At 39.1% G+C, this 12900-nt stretch overlaps 1 protein-coding gene across 6 annotated transcripts in view; it reads left to right on the top strand.

Moving 5' to 3' along the window:
- The window catches only part of rnf220a (ring finger protein 220a), a 229408-nt gene that overhangs the window by 139150 nt on the left and 77358 nt on the right, over positions 1-12900 (top strand). The gene's annotated exons all lie outside the window — the stretch shown is intronic.

The raw sequence follows: 12900 nt of genomic DNA on the forward strand, positions 1-12900 counted from the left end.
CTTATTTCTTAAGTATCTATATTCCTTTTAAACGTCTTGATTAATTCTGCCTTTACAACCTTCCGGGGAAGTGAATTTCACAACCCTCTGGGTGAAGGAAGTTATTTTCATTGCCTGACGATAAAAGATTTGGGTCATTCGTGTAAATGATTTGGGCTTTTCTCACTTCCATGTGTGTAGTCCCTCCCTATACCAAGCTCCATTCCCAGGCTGGAAGGTTGGGAAGGTGAAGTGTTGCTATGGCCTCTACTCTACTTCAGAAGCAGCTTCATCTGCGCTGTGCTCAGATACACCATGTGATGATACGGTCAAAGAGAAATCAGCTGACAAAAAGAGAAGGTCCAACGGAGAAGTGATACACTTGGTTTTATTGAGTTAAATAGAAAATAATTGATAAGTGAGAGAGTGTGATCATATGACAGCAATCCCTCAATGATATAGCAGCCATCCTATCACTCCCTGGTGGCTATTATTCTTTTTACAACTTGTACCACAGAGCTTTTGTTTGACTCTTGGTCCATTTGATGCTCCCAACAGCCAGTGTCATGGCACTGCCCTCCATGTACTGCAGTTGATGTTGTCCGCACAAGGATTGATCACTGTGATTTATCTCTGCAAGATTATCAAGGGATCATCAACAGTTGATTATTGGGATATAACAGTCAGTTTATTCATTATAAATGAATAATTTTGCAAAATCTATTGACAACTCTGAGCAGCTAACAAACCTTTATTTGGAGGGTGCTAATGAGAATCTCACTGGCCAGCCACTTGAGAATTAAAAATAATAACTCACTCCTAGAAACGATAATTTAACAGCCAATTCCATAAAGTAGCAAAACTTAAAAATGAATCACCCATGGAGTGGATTCTTGATGGCTTGTTGCTTGCATTCTTTTACTCATTGAAAAGATCTTTGTAACTCACTTGCAAATCCAGTTCTGATCAGTCACTCATCTTAGAAACTGCAAGAGAGCTTTCTGACCAGACTTCTGACACTTAGTGTGTTTCAGTCGCGGTGTTAAACATATCTTTGTTTCTTTTTAAAAAGAAGTCTATTGCACAACCTTTTTTAAAATTCGAATCAGATTCAATAGAACAACAACAGCAACACTTCAATAGTGACATCTTAGTTGACTTGACAGCATTCTTGCCTCTGAATCACAAGATTGCAAGTCTAAACTTCAGGCAGGGATTTTGAGCTCCCAGGCTAAGCTGACACTCCTATACAGTGCTGGGGGAAAGCTGCATTGATGGAGATATCATTATTATTTGCATTCCAAAAAATAATAATAATTTGGTCACTTTAATCCATGACTGTTTGTGGGACTCTGCTGTTTGCAATTGGCTGCCACGTTTTGCCCACAGAATATAGCCAATTAATTTTACAGTATATTCTGCAAAGTGCTTTGAGACGTCTCGAAAACGTCATAATGCGCTATATCCGATGCAAGGATTATTATTATTATGTCATCCCTCGGAGATGGACATCCCTGAGATGTTAATATCAGGCTTTGAGGTGTTGGTGTGCACATAAACATAAACTTTTCAAAGTTAGTATGCACCTTATGCAGATGCTCTCTTTGTTACCTATCGAGCTTTGTAATTCTTCAAAAGCCAGGAGCAAGAATTCAGTGTGTTCAGTGACATTTACTGACAAGATGATTTTGAAAGAACAAGCTGCAACTCTATGCTGTTGTTCTATCACATGATATTCACCCTGCTTGCCCATAACATTGTGACGTCTTATAAACTGCTCCAACAGGGCACATACTGTGTGAAGACAGCAGGAGAGACACCTACACAGGGTGGTACTACAGTAGGTAGGAAGCAAGATACAACATTGATTTAATAGAATGGATTGATGTGGCATCAGATACCAACATTACAGCACTGATAACAGGTCATCACACAAGGAGTCCTTTTGACCAAACACCTGAGCTTCCAGTCTACATGGAAATGTGATTCCCATAAATAAACTCAATGCAACTATAATAATAATAATCCTTGCATTTGATATAGTGCCTTATCATGACTTCGAGACATCTCAATAATTTGTGTTTCACTGTAAAGTGGGTTCACTGTATATTTTGTGTTATATATTTAAATATATTTATATATTTAAAAAAACTATATATCCTTTTGGACAGCTTGACAAAATGCTGGAGCAACACCCTTTTCTTACATTCCCTGGCCACATTGACTTAGTAGCTGTGGCTTGTTGTGTGTCAGTGATTGTAACCTAGATCTATTTTCAGTGGTGAGTAATATTTATCCCTGTGTCGGATGTCCCTGGCAATCTTGTGTGTCATGATCGGCCTATGTCCACTATCCCTCGTGTTCTCATGTCCCGTGATGGATATGTATCTCCAGTGATTTTGTATAGAGTAAATCTATTCAGTCTGTGATGGTCTGGGTGTTGCTGTATATTCAACACCTGGTATTAGCGAGAAGCTTGAAGCACGGTTTGTTGGTTGAGTCAGTGAGAATCCCTCCTGTGGTTGTGTGAATCGAGTCTTTTGCAGTCTTGGGGAATGAACTAATGCCTTTATTCAAACTTCAAATTTGAATGATTAAAGCTCTGGACTGTCTGATCCCTGACTTGTAATAATAATAATATAATAATAATCCTTGCATTTGATATGGCGCCTTATTACGTCTTCGAGACATCTCAAAGCGCTTCACGGGATATACTGTAAAAAATATATTACTTGTAATCGTATATTAAGCACGTTGTTGAGCGTGGTATTCATGTGGTACTCATTCATAAATCAGCTTTTGTAATTCTGTATCAAGTCAGGCCAGGAGCATGCTGTGCATGTAAATTTTTAAAGAGTTTCATTGAAGATGACATTTTAAATTTGACCAATTTCTATAAAATCTCGCTTTAATGATAGTGTGTCATATTGGCAAAATAAGAGTGGAATGAATGTGAAATAGGAAAAATTGAAACCGTATGTAATTTGAAATGTAACACTGGGCCCACACTTAACTAAAGACTGCAGCTGCGTCTGTGTTCCATACAATATGTGCACCCTGCAGTCTTTTTATAAATAAAGGAGACCTTTCAAAACAATAGTCCTGTCATCGGGAGCTATACAAAACGTGTATTATAATAAATGGTATGATATACATACACAGAGAACGACATAAATATATTATATCAGATTGCTGTAGAATATGAGAGAATATGATAATAAAGGGCACATTACGGTAAGAGTATTTTATACGGTTCTATTAGAAAGGGACTATAAAGAATTTGTTTTACAACAGAGGTCCAGGTATTTCAGAGTATTATATAGCAAACGGTGTTTTATACGGTTTCTGTATGAGAGAGGGAGCATGTGACATCAGAGGTCACGGTATATTAGAGAGAGTTATAGTGAGGTAAGTGTTATGGAAAGCATGCTTTATATGGTTTTGCTCCGAGAGATGGATCGTAAAGAAGGGTGTTATGTGAGATTGCAGTGTGTCCGAGTGCTATAGTACAGACTACTGCACTGAATATGGATCAGATATACGCTGAGATATATAATGCTGCTGTTACAATGCAGATGTAGTGTGGGTGCTGTCCCATCAAAGTAGTACAGAGGTTTAAAGTAAAACAATAACTACATAGTGTGCCAATTGGTGCTGGTAGTGGGAGCGCCTGGTGAGGTCTGCATTAGTTAGAGATACTGTGAGATTGGGGCAATCTCAGCCGAGGAGGCACATTTATGTCACGTGCAAACGAACAGACGAGGACTCCCAGGTCAGCAATCTTCCGCCTCCCAAATGGTACAAACTCAATACAGAGTGCACTGAGCTCTCCTGCTGCCATGAAAATGATCCTAGCATCTCGGTTGTGCTGGCTGCTAGAATAATAGCCGTTCTATTAGGTGCAATTAGCAAGATAGACCAGAGATTTTGCATGTTCCTGGGATGGTGTGGACTTGCATACAATATACAGCTCATGTTTAGTAGTGGTTGACATTTGTCAGGCTTTCATGTCCACTTCTCCTCATTGCCATGAACACTGCAAGGCTTCTTCTGGTTTATCATAAGAGTGGATATTCACCAACGCCATCAGGAGGCATTGGGTGGAGAGGGATGGGATTGACAGAATGTCACTTGCCTCCTGTGCTGGGATTGCCCATCTCGCACAAAGAATCAAAAAATCTAATCATGCTTGATGATAGATGGAAGTGGAAGTTGGCTATAGACATGGCTCAGGAATCCATCATTATGCCTGCCTTAAAGCATCTTAGCTATTGATCAGAGAGCTCTGCTGTGGGCCTGAGAGTACACTGTTGGATTTGCAAAGGCCAGTTTGTCCTCCTGTGGCCTGCAGATGCATTCTTTAATTCAAGCAAAGCATAAAAAGAGGAAATGTGTAGCTTGTGAAGAGATTTTAGCAGCGAGAGAGTGGGACCCAACACTGTCGAGAGCTCTTCTTCAGTTTGAGAGAAAAGATTGATATCTGAATTTTTGTCCCAGTTTGGACGTCTTTGTGTACATACAGAATAGAATGTACATCCTGTAAACACAAGTGCTTTAAAAGGAAAGCGCTAAACATTATTTCTGAAATGTATGATAAATAATTTTCACTTCAAAACATGTCAGTGGATTCTGATTGTCTTCAAGTTTTGGGTCATAACCGTAATTCTATTTAAAATGATCTTGTAGAAGTGATGCTTTTAAAAATATATTTGACAACTGTTTCTTACCCTCCTTCTGTAAACATTATTCTCTAATGATCATTGCAATTCTAGTTAAAGGAAGAGTTACTCAGCAGTGAGAATATTTTTTAGCCGTCAGTTTGGGATGTTCATAGGAATTTACACACCTCGTTCTGAATAGGTGAAAGATTCATGGTACCTCACACCACTACAGCCTCACCTATTGTTTAGCACCAGATACTGAGATTCAATACATATTGTCCTGTGTTTTTGCATTGTTATCTACAGGCAAAACAAAATCAGAGGGAGATGGGCAAATTCCATGCCTTTATGCCTCCTGTAACTCATCAGCTCTTAGCCCCGAAACCAACGTACACAATTCCATTGGGTTAACTGCATTTTCATGTCCCTTTCACAGGTTTCTTTGTGTGTTTTGAATGGGAGGGCAAATTTGAAATAAAAGCATTTTCAATATCCAGCATAAAATTCATGAAAATAAGCAACTTCTCATAAGCACCAGATGATATATATATATATATATATACACAGCAGCTCCTAAACCAATAGAGTCCTTGATTTCAACAAACAAGTCAACTAGATCAGTCAGCGAAATAAACCCAACAGGTAGGGGAAAGCTTCAAATATGCCTTCAAACAAAATATGCCCCCACAACATAACAGCCCCCACAACATAACAGCCCTCACGACATAACAGCCCTCAACACACAGCAGTCAGTCCTTTGTGGCTTTGCAGGAAAGTACAACAATAGGATAAGGATCAGTAAGTTTACCAACGTGAATGGTTCTTGCAGGATGAGGGCAATTTGTCCAGTTTGTTCCATCTCTGTTCTTATGCCTTGCTTGTCAGCTTTGCAGCCAGCTCATTTCAATTTGCCCTGTGGCCCTGCTGACACTGTGTGTATGCACAGAAAGTTAAATTCTCCTCTGATCAATAAAGAAGAAGTGTTCCTCCTGTCCAGTCGATATTTTTTTTTATCTGTCTTCTGCCCCGTTCTGCTGATGGCAGCTTTTGTGAGGAAAGTCACTCAAGGGCATCAGGCAAGCCTCGGCTACTCTTTTTTTTCCTCTGCTAAAAGTTAACAGATTTGGCCTTTTGCTAATAACAGCTTTATGATTTATCTCTATTTTAATTGGAAATTTGTGAATTAATTGATTTTTCTTACTTTCCAATTAACATTGTAATTGGCTGTGTAATAAATTCTTCGACACCCTACAAATGAGCGTTGACGTGAAGAGTGAAGGGGGATATTGAAAGGCTGGGTGACACACCCTGTGATCTAAAAACACTAATAAAGTATGTTATTTTAACATATCCCTGGGCGAGCTTCCAGGCATAAATTCACAGCTGCGAGGTTACAGGAACTGACACTATTAAGTGCTTTGACAGAAAGTTCTGACAGGCCTCCTCATGGGCTGACCTGATTGATCTATAGCTGTGTCCATTGACAGCTTCAGGAAAGCGAGGCCAGGAGGGAGAAGGGATCAGCTTCCTGCTACAGGAACTGACTCGCAAAGACTTGGGGCAGCTGCAAACAAGTGACAGGCCAGACTCGGGCAAAGCTACACAACTCACCCTGTGGGTGCAGCGTTGCCTGATTCCTTATCTAATAATATGATGGTCGTTTATTTAGGGATATCTTGGGCTAAGACGGGCCTTTTCCAAATCCACTCGTTTTGAGACTTGAGATGAACATTTAGTCTTTCGCCAGTTTTATTTTTGTTTTTTTTGTTCATTTTGTTTCTTGCCTTCGTGTTGAAAATTAACCCTTCCTCACCCACGGTAACATTTTCTTTCAAATAAATGATTTTTAAAATGTAAAAAATCTAAAATATATTTAAATAATAATACTTGGATTTGATGTAGCACCTTATCACATCTATGAGACGTCTCAAAACGCTTCACACAATGTACTGTAAAGTGTAGTGACTATATATTTGATGGAGGAAACTTATACATATAAAACGCACATTGTCAATTCACTTTACAGTATATTCTGTGAGATGTCAAGAAGACGTGATAAGATGCTAAATCAAACGCAAAGATTATTATTATTACTATTAAAATGTACAAAATCTAACTGGCGAAATACAGAGTTTATGTAAGCACTGTGCAGGACCCAATAGCTCCCCATTGTATATTTTGGGTTGTGTACACAGATGGATGGGCAAAAATTATGAGTTGATTTGTGATAGCAAATTTGCTATTGTCATGGATGGACATAAATTGTCACCGTCAATTACCATGAGTTCTCTTTTCACGTATAAAATTACGTCATTTTTGAATGGGTACGTCTGTGGCTCACAAAAAGTGACTTACACAATAGTAATAATCCTTGCATTTGATACAGCACCTTATCACGTCTTCGAGACGTCTCAAAGCGCTTCACAGAATACACTGTAGAGTGAATTCACTGTATGTTTTGCGGGCGAAACATACACAAACGTTTTCTCGGAGGTTGGCAGCAGAGTAGCTGGAGCGACAGCAACAAGAGGGTGATATCAAAAGCAATAAAGGAACATCTACTGCAGTAGTGGAATGGGTGGTAAGTAGTTGATTACTAGTGTGTTGGAGAGACCCCTACAGGCACACAGGTTCCAAGGGGAAAAGAGATGCCCAGAAACAGACTTTACCAGATAAGAAGGACTTTTGAGGACAACAGGGAAACAATGGGTTTGACAGCTACATCTATCCGGAGACACGGTCTGGGAGGTGCCTAATAACGTCTGGCCACCATTGCAGTCACACAGTGGGGCTAGTACTGTTCTGTCCACTGACCTGAAAGTGACCATCATCTCGACTTTTATGCCTCTGCCTCAGTCAGTTTGCTTGTTTATGGACTTTTTCTTGCAACCCAACCAGAACACGAGTTTGCTTCGCTTTAGATATTTACACACACAATGATGTGCAACACATTTGTGTTTGCAACCACGAGAGGTGAACAACAACAACAAACTTGAATTTATATAGCGCTCTCCACTCCGGGCGGCACCTCAGAGCACTTCAGTCCCAGTAAACTATCAAAACTTAATTACGAATATATGACTATTTGATTTTTTAACCATAATATTTGTCGAGTCTGCTTTTCTCTCCTGTGACATGAGGTGCAGTGCCCCCAGTGCACGTGGCAATGAGGAAAGGTTACAGCCCTGTTGCCCTCCAAGCGCTTCTATCGACTTGCGAGTGATAAGTGAGATGGTGACAAACTGAAAAGTATTGCCCCAAGGGGTGGGTGGCTTTTCTTCCAGCCTTGGAATGCTCGCTAACCTTTCCAGAAAAGTTGTTGACATTTTATAAGGATACCAACATCTAGCAATTGATTCATTGTGAACTGCATCCTGCTCTGAAGCAGATCAGACACTATTTTCCAATTCTGATAGAAGATTCATGTGTACATTGATCAGCAAAATAATAATAGATTATTGACCCTAGGTCCGTTTGGAATAGAGGCACTAAGATGGAGATTCTGGAAGTCTTATTGGTATTCTGCAATCCATATTAGGTTTTAAAAGCCACAGAATAATAAGCAATAAATGTGGAAAAGTTTAGAAATAATATGATCTTGAAATGAACAGGACGCATATTGTGCGTTGCGTGTATAAAATATTGCTATACAATTGACAGCTGGCTTACGCAATCTGGTGTGTTTGATAGCTTTTAGGTGAGTGTTTTATTATTGAGCTTTTAATATATTGCAATGTGTGATGTGACACCCACTCTTTATAGGTCCCTGACGAACCAAGAAATCTATAAAACACCCTTTGTCTATAACAGTCCTTGATATATCACAAGCTCTGATATAACATAGTCACACCCATGCTTTATATATCGCTCACTAATAGAGGGGTAAAACAGCCACTTCCGATAATTTTCAGGTATTTCATGACGCACCATATCCCACCTATTGTTTATGGGTCCCTTACTAACAGAGAAACCCATAAAACACGGTCTCTCTATAACACTCTGATATACCATGACCCCTCATATAACACTCATTATTTATGGCTCTCTCATTAACCCCTTTACTGTGTGAGAAGAGCATGCACATTACATTTGTTAATAAGAAAATGAATTGTGACCAGGGACTCAGCAGAAAAGAGATTAATAGAGGAACACCTGTCCCTAATATGCACCTCTTTTAACACTGTCTGATATAATGCACATCACTTGAAGCTCTCTATAGTAAAACATATAAAATGCCTGTTCTTGTCATGTCCTTCCTATAATATTTTTGGATGGCTCTCAATTACAGCCTTAAGTCCGAAGTATTGCACCAGGAGATTTTTTTCCCCTAAAAACCTGAATCATTTGAAACAAAGCATGTTGGAAATTTTCAAAAAAAATGAGGCCGCACAATTTTATGGAACAAATATCTCCTGTAGGCATGTAGTCTGGTCAATGTAAGCTGGTAGTTAGACTCCACGGTCAAATTTTTACAAAAGTGATTGTTCAACTGAAGTTCAAGTGAGGAATAGGTTGGAGATATTGTGCAGTGAAGGGGTCGAGGGGAGAGAGAACAGGACATCCAGTTATTAATATTAAAAGAAGCTGGAACTAATTTATTTTCATGGAAACTAAATATTTTCTCTCTCTCCTTCCTTTGTATTAAGCTTGCCCACCACTTAGTTGTAACAAAGAGAAATGAGAGAAACTCTTTTGCTAATCTCTGAAAATTGACCTGTGAGTTTGTGACAGTTTTTGCTGATCTGTGTCTGATTATAGATTCATTTCACTCTTGTGGAAAGGTAGAATTCAAATCCACATGTAGGGATAGAGGTACAGATTGAAATCTTGGTTAATGCCACTCAGAATACATTTGCGAAACATCAGAATCTGCAATACAAAATTACAAAATAGGAAAAATGTGGCATGTGCATTTTCCCTCTATATTGAGCCATAACTGTCCATTATAATGCAATGCAACACGATAGATAGGGCCCACGTCCATTCATTGCTTTACAGAGCCATAGGATACAGTACTGCCTTGAATCTTCACATTTCCATTGGCAGACTGGAGAAGAACGAGGCATTATTAGATTAGTTGATTGACTTCCTAGTTCTATATTTTTGTCATGTTCAAAGGACTATCATTCCTATTATTGAATGTTTTTTGGTAACAGACTAATTTGTAGATCATTTGTTTTTTTTACTCTTTATAACTTAAGTATAGTGATCTGCTAGGGTTTGGTAAATCTATTGACCATTAATAAAATGGTGGTGCCATGAGTGTCTGGGTGGGACTTGTATCACGTTGTACAGCCTCCAGACACCTTGTACTCTGCTGCACAGAAATCGCAGGGTGGCTTATTTTGAATGCATGAAAATGACAGGAAAGTTAACGATATTGATCATTGGAAACGCAATACTGCAGTATCATTGTGCAAGTAAAGTCGCCTCAGTAGTTTGATGAACACAAGAAGAACCTGGAACCTCCTTGTAATCGAGCCACTTTCCCTCCCACTCATGTGGCATTTTATCAATTCAGTCTTATGGAGCGCACCATGCTAAAGAAAATACAATGAAACAAGAATGATTGCAGGCATTCCTGTTCATCAATATCCAGCCAATGAGTCATAAATTAGGATACATGGTGGGGAAACCGTTCCAATTTATTATTTAAAAAATCTATCTTTGATTCAACTGGTTATCCACTAAATATCTTTGGTATTCAATTACATATCTCTTCCCCCATTTCACAGAGTTTAAAGGTGGCCAATAATTTCCTCAGAAAAGAAGAGGTAGATCTTTTTCTTTACTTCAAAGTGTTTCGAGTGCTGTTTTGAGGAAAGGATGACCAACATCTCAAGGGTTAAATAAGCCCTTTAGTGTTTCTAATTGGTTTAACTTTGATGTATTTTGCGCAAAGTATTGTTGACATAATTAGACAAAATGTCTAACAGGCTTTCACAGATGTTTGAGAAATCCAAATTCTGAAAAGGAACACAATCTGTCCCTCTGTTTTTTGTTGGATTAATTGTTGGAAGAGTTTTAGCATCACCTCCCAGGCAGCACAGAACCTACTTTTTGTTTCCATATCCAGCAATACAGTGCTTTGGGTTTCACAACAACTCCATAGAAAAGGAGATAATCTGCCTTAACTATTTGTTCCACTTTGTACCTTTTCTCTCTTTTTTTGTCTATCCGTTAGCCTCCTTTTGTCTTCTTTGGTTCGTCACTGGCAGATTGTAAACCCCTTGCTCTCTGATAAGTATGTGAATTCAGGATTTTGTTTCCTTAAATCCAGCAAACTAGATTATAAGAAAGAAATCCTAAGTCATCTGCATTAGGAACGTGATCGGATCCTAGAATCACAATTGGGGGCGGGGGTGGGGGGCAAGGAATTCCAAATCCACTTTGTATCCACATCCTCCCCTCCTCTCTGCTCCAGTAGCACTCTCTGTTTCCATAATACATTTATCACATTAATCTTGCTTTATATTAGAAGCTTCTCGCCATTGCTCTCGTTTGTGTCCTGCTTACTCCTTTCAAACCAAAAAATGTCCTGGAGGGGCTTAGCACCGCATGTCTTCAAGAGACACCTTCAATGCTCATTTCAAGGCATCCGGCCATCTGCCAAATGAAGGTGGATTTAATCTTGTAAAATTAAATTTTGCTCTGCTGACATACTCTTAGGCGTCTGCAGCTGAGCACTGCGGACAAACTGAACATGACAGGAGCATTGTTTTTTGTCACATCTACTGTGTTGATCTTTTCAAAGTCTCATAAAAATTTATTGATGTCCCTGTTTGCAGCCTGGGATATTAGTGTCTGCAGCATAGATATGATTTGATCTGTCTTCCCTTATTGGCGCCCAGTGCTTAGCAATGCTTTTCAATACTTGCTGTCTTGTAATCAGTCATTCCCAAAGTTGTGAGACAGATGCACTTCAGGTCTGGCCTTTATATATAGTAAGTCGGTTTCCCCCCGAGGCTCTTGGCTTCAGTGCTATAAGTATGCAATTTTTGTACAATACATTCTCAACTACATGCACGTTATACCTCCCATCTTTCAGCAGTTAAGTGCTATACTGAGGAAGGGAGGGTAAAACTGTGACAAATCTGATCTGACAAAAAAAATCATTATTTCTTTGTGCACTGTTTTCGTTTGCAAAAGAAAAATGTACATCTGTCATTCTGTAATTACTTTAATAAAAAATTTATTTCCAACTCATTTTCTGAAGCCGTATAATTGTTTCAAATTGAACTTGTCTAAAAGGAGAAATTTTATAAGAGATTAAATTGAAACTTTGATCATTTCAATGTATAATTGAAGAGTTTCACTTAAGTGTAATTAATAAGAAAATTCTGCCTGACTGGTTGAGAAATTAATAGATTCTATGAGTTAGTCATTTTTTTATATGGAGAAAACGCATTAAAAAATGTACCTCAGAACTGTTCCAAAAACGTTTTGTCACAAAGTATGACAAATCTCTCTTATATTGTCATTATCAATCTACCACAAAATATACAGTCAATTCACTTTACAGTATACTCTGTGAAGCGCTTTGAGACGTCTTGAAGATGTGATAAGGTGCTATATCTAATGCAAGGATTATTATTATTATTACCAGTAATTTGCCACCATTTACTTGACAGAGTGATTCTTGGCTTAGTGTTTTGCTGTGTGAAACTCTCCTTAGCTCTGCACATGAAACTTTGTTCACAAATCCCTTGCTCCAAAGCTGGTATCTTCTTCCCACTACCCCTCCAAATGTCACCTTCCTCTGCGAAGATGAGGGAGAAAATGTCCTCTTCGTGGCATGTACAGTCATTTTGATAACGTGAGGTTATGATGGACGAAATAGCTACAATTAGCGAAATGAGCAATTTCAATTTTCAGATCCTTTCTGGGGAATATCTTCAAAGTACTGGTGACAGCAAGCCCATCACAGTTATACTCCTGTAATAATTACTTTGTCTTTCCTTCCACGAGAGCCTAGTGGAGCACATCAGGGCATGGGTGCACCAGATACCATGGGATTCACACCTGTAATTCCTCAATCCTTGAGTTCCAGATTGTAGTCATACCTTTGGGGGAGGCACGGAGCAGAGGTTAGGAGCTTCGGGGAAGGAGGGTTGATAAGAGAGAAATGTTGACCCTTGGGCATGCGTGTGAATCTTATGGCAGTCTGGCACAGAGACTGAGATTGCCAGCAGTCTGGGAGAGGGTTTTACTGCAAGTTCCATTGACTGTGAGGCACAGGGAGACCTAGAGAGGGAAATAG

Source organism: Callorhinchus milii, unplaced genomic scaffold (assembly GCF_018977255.1).
Source record: "Callorhinchus milii isolate IMCB2004 unplaced genomic scaffold, IMCB_Cmil_1.0 Scaffold5, whole genome shotgun sequence".
Lineage (NCBI taxonomy): Eukaryota > Metazoa > Chordata > Chondrichthyes > Chimaeriformes > Callorhinchidae > Callorhinchus > Callorhinchus milii.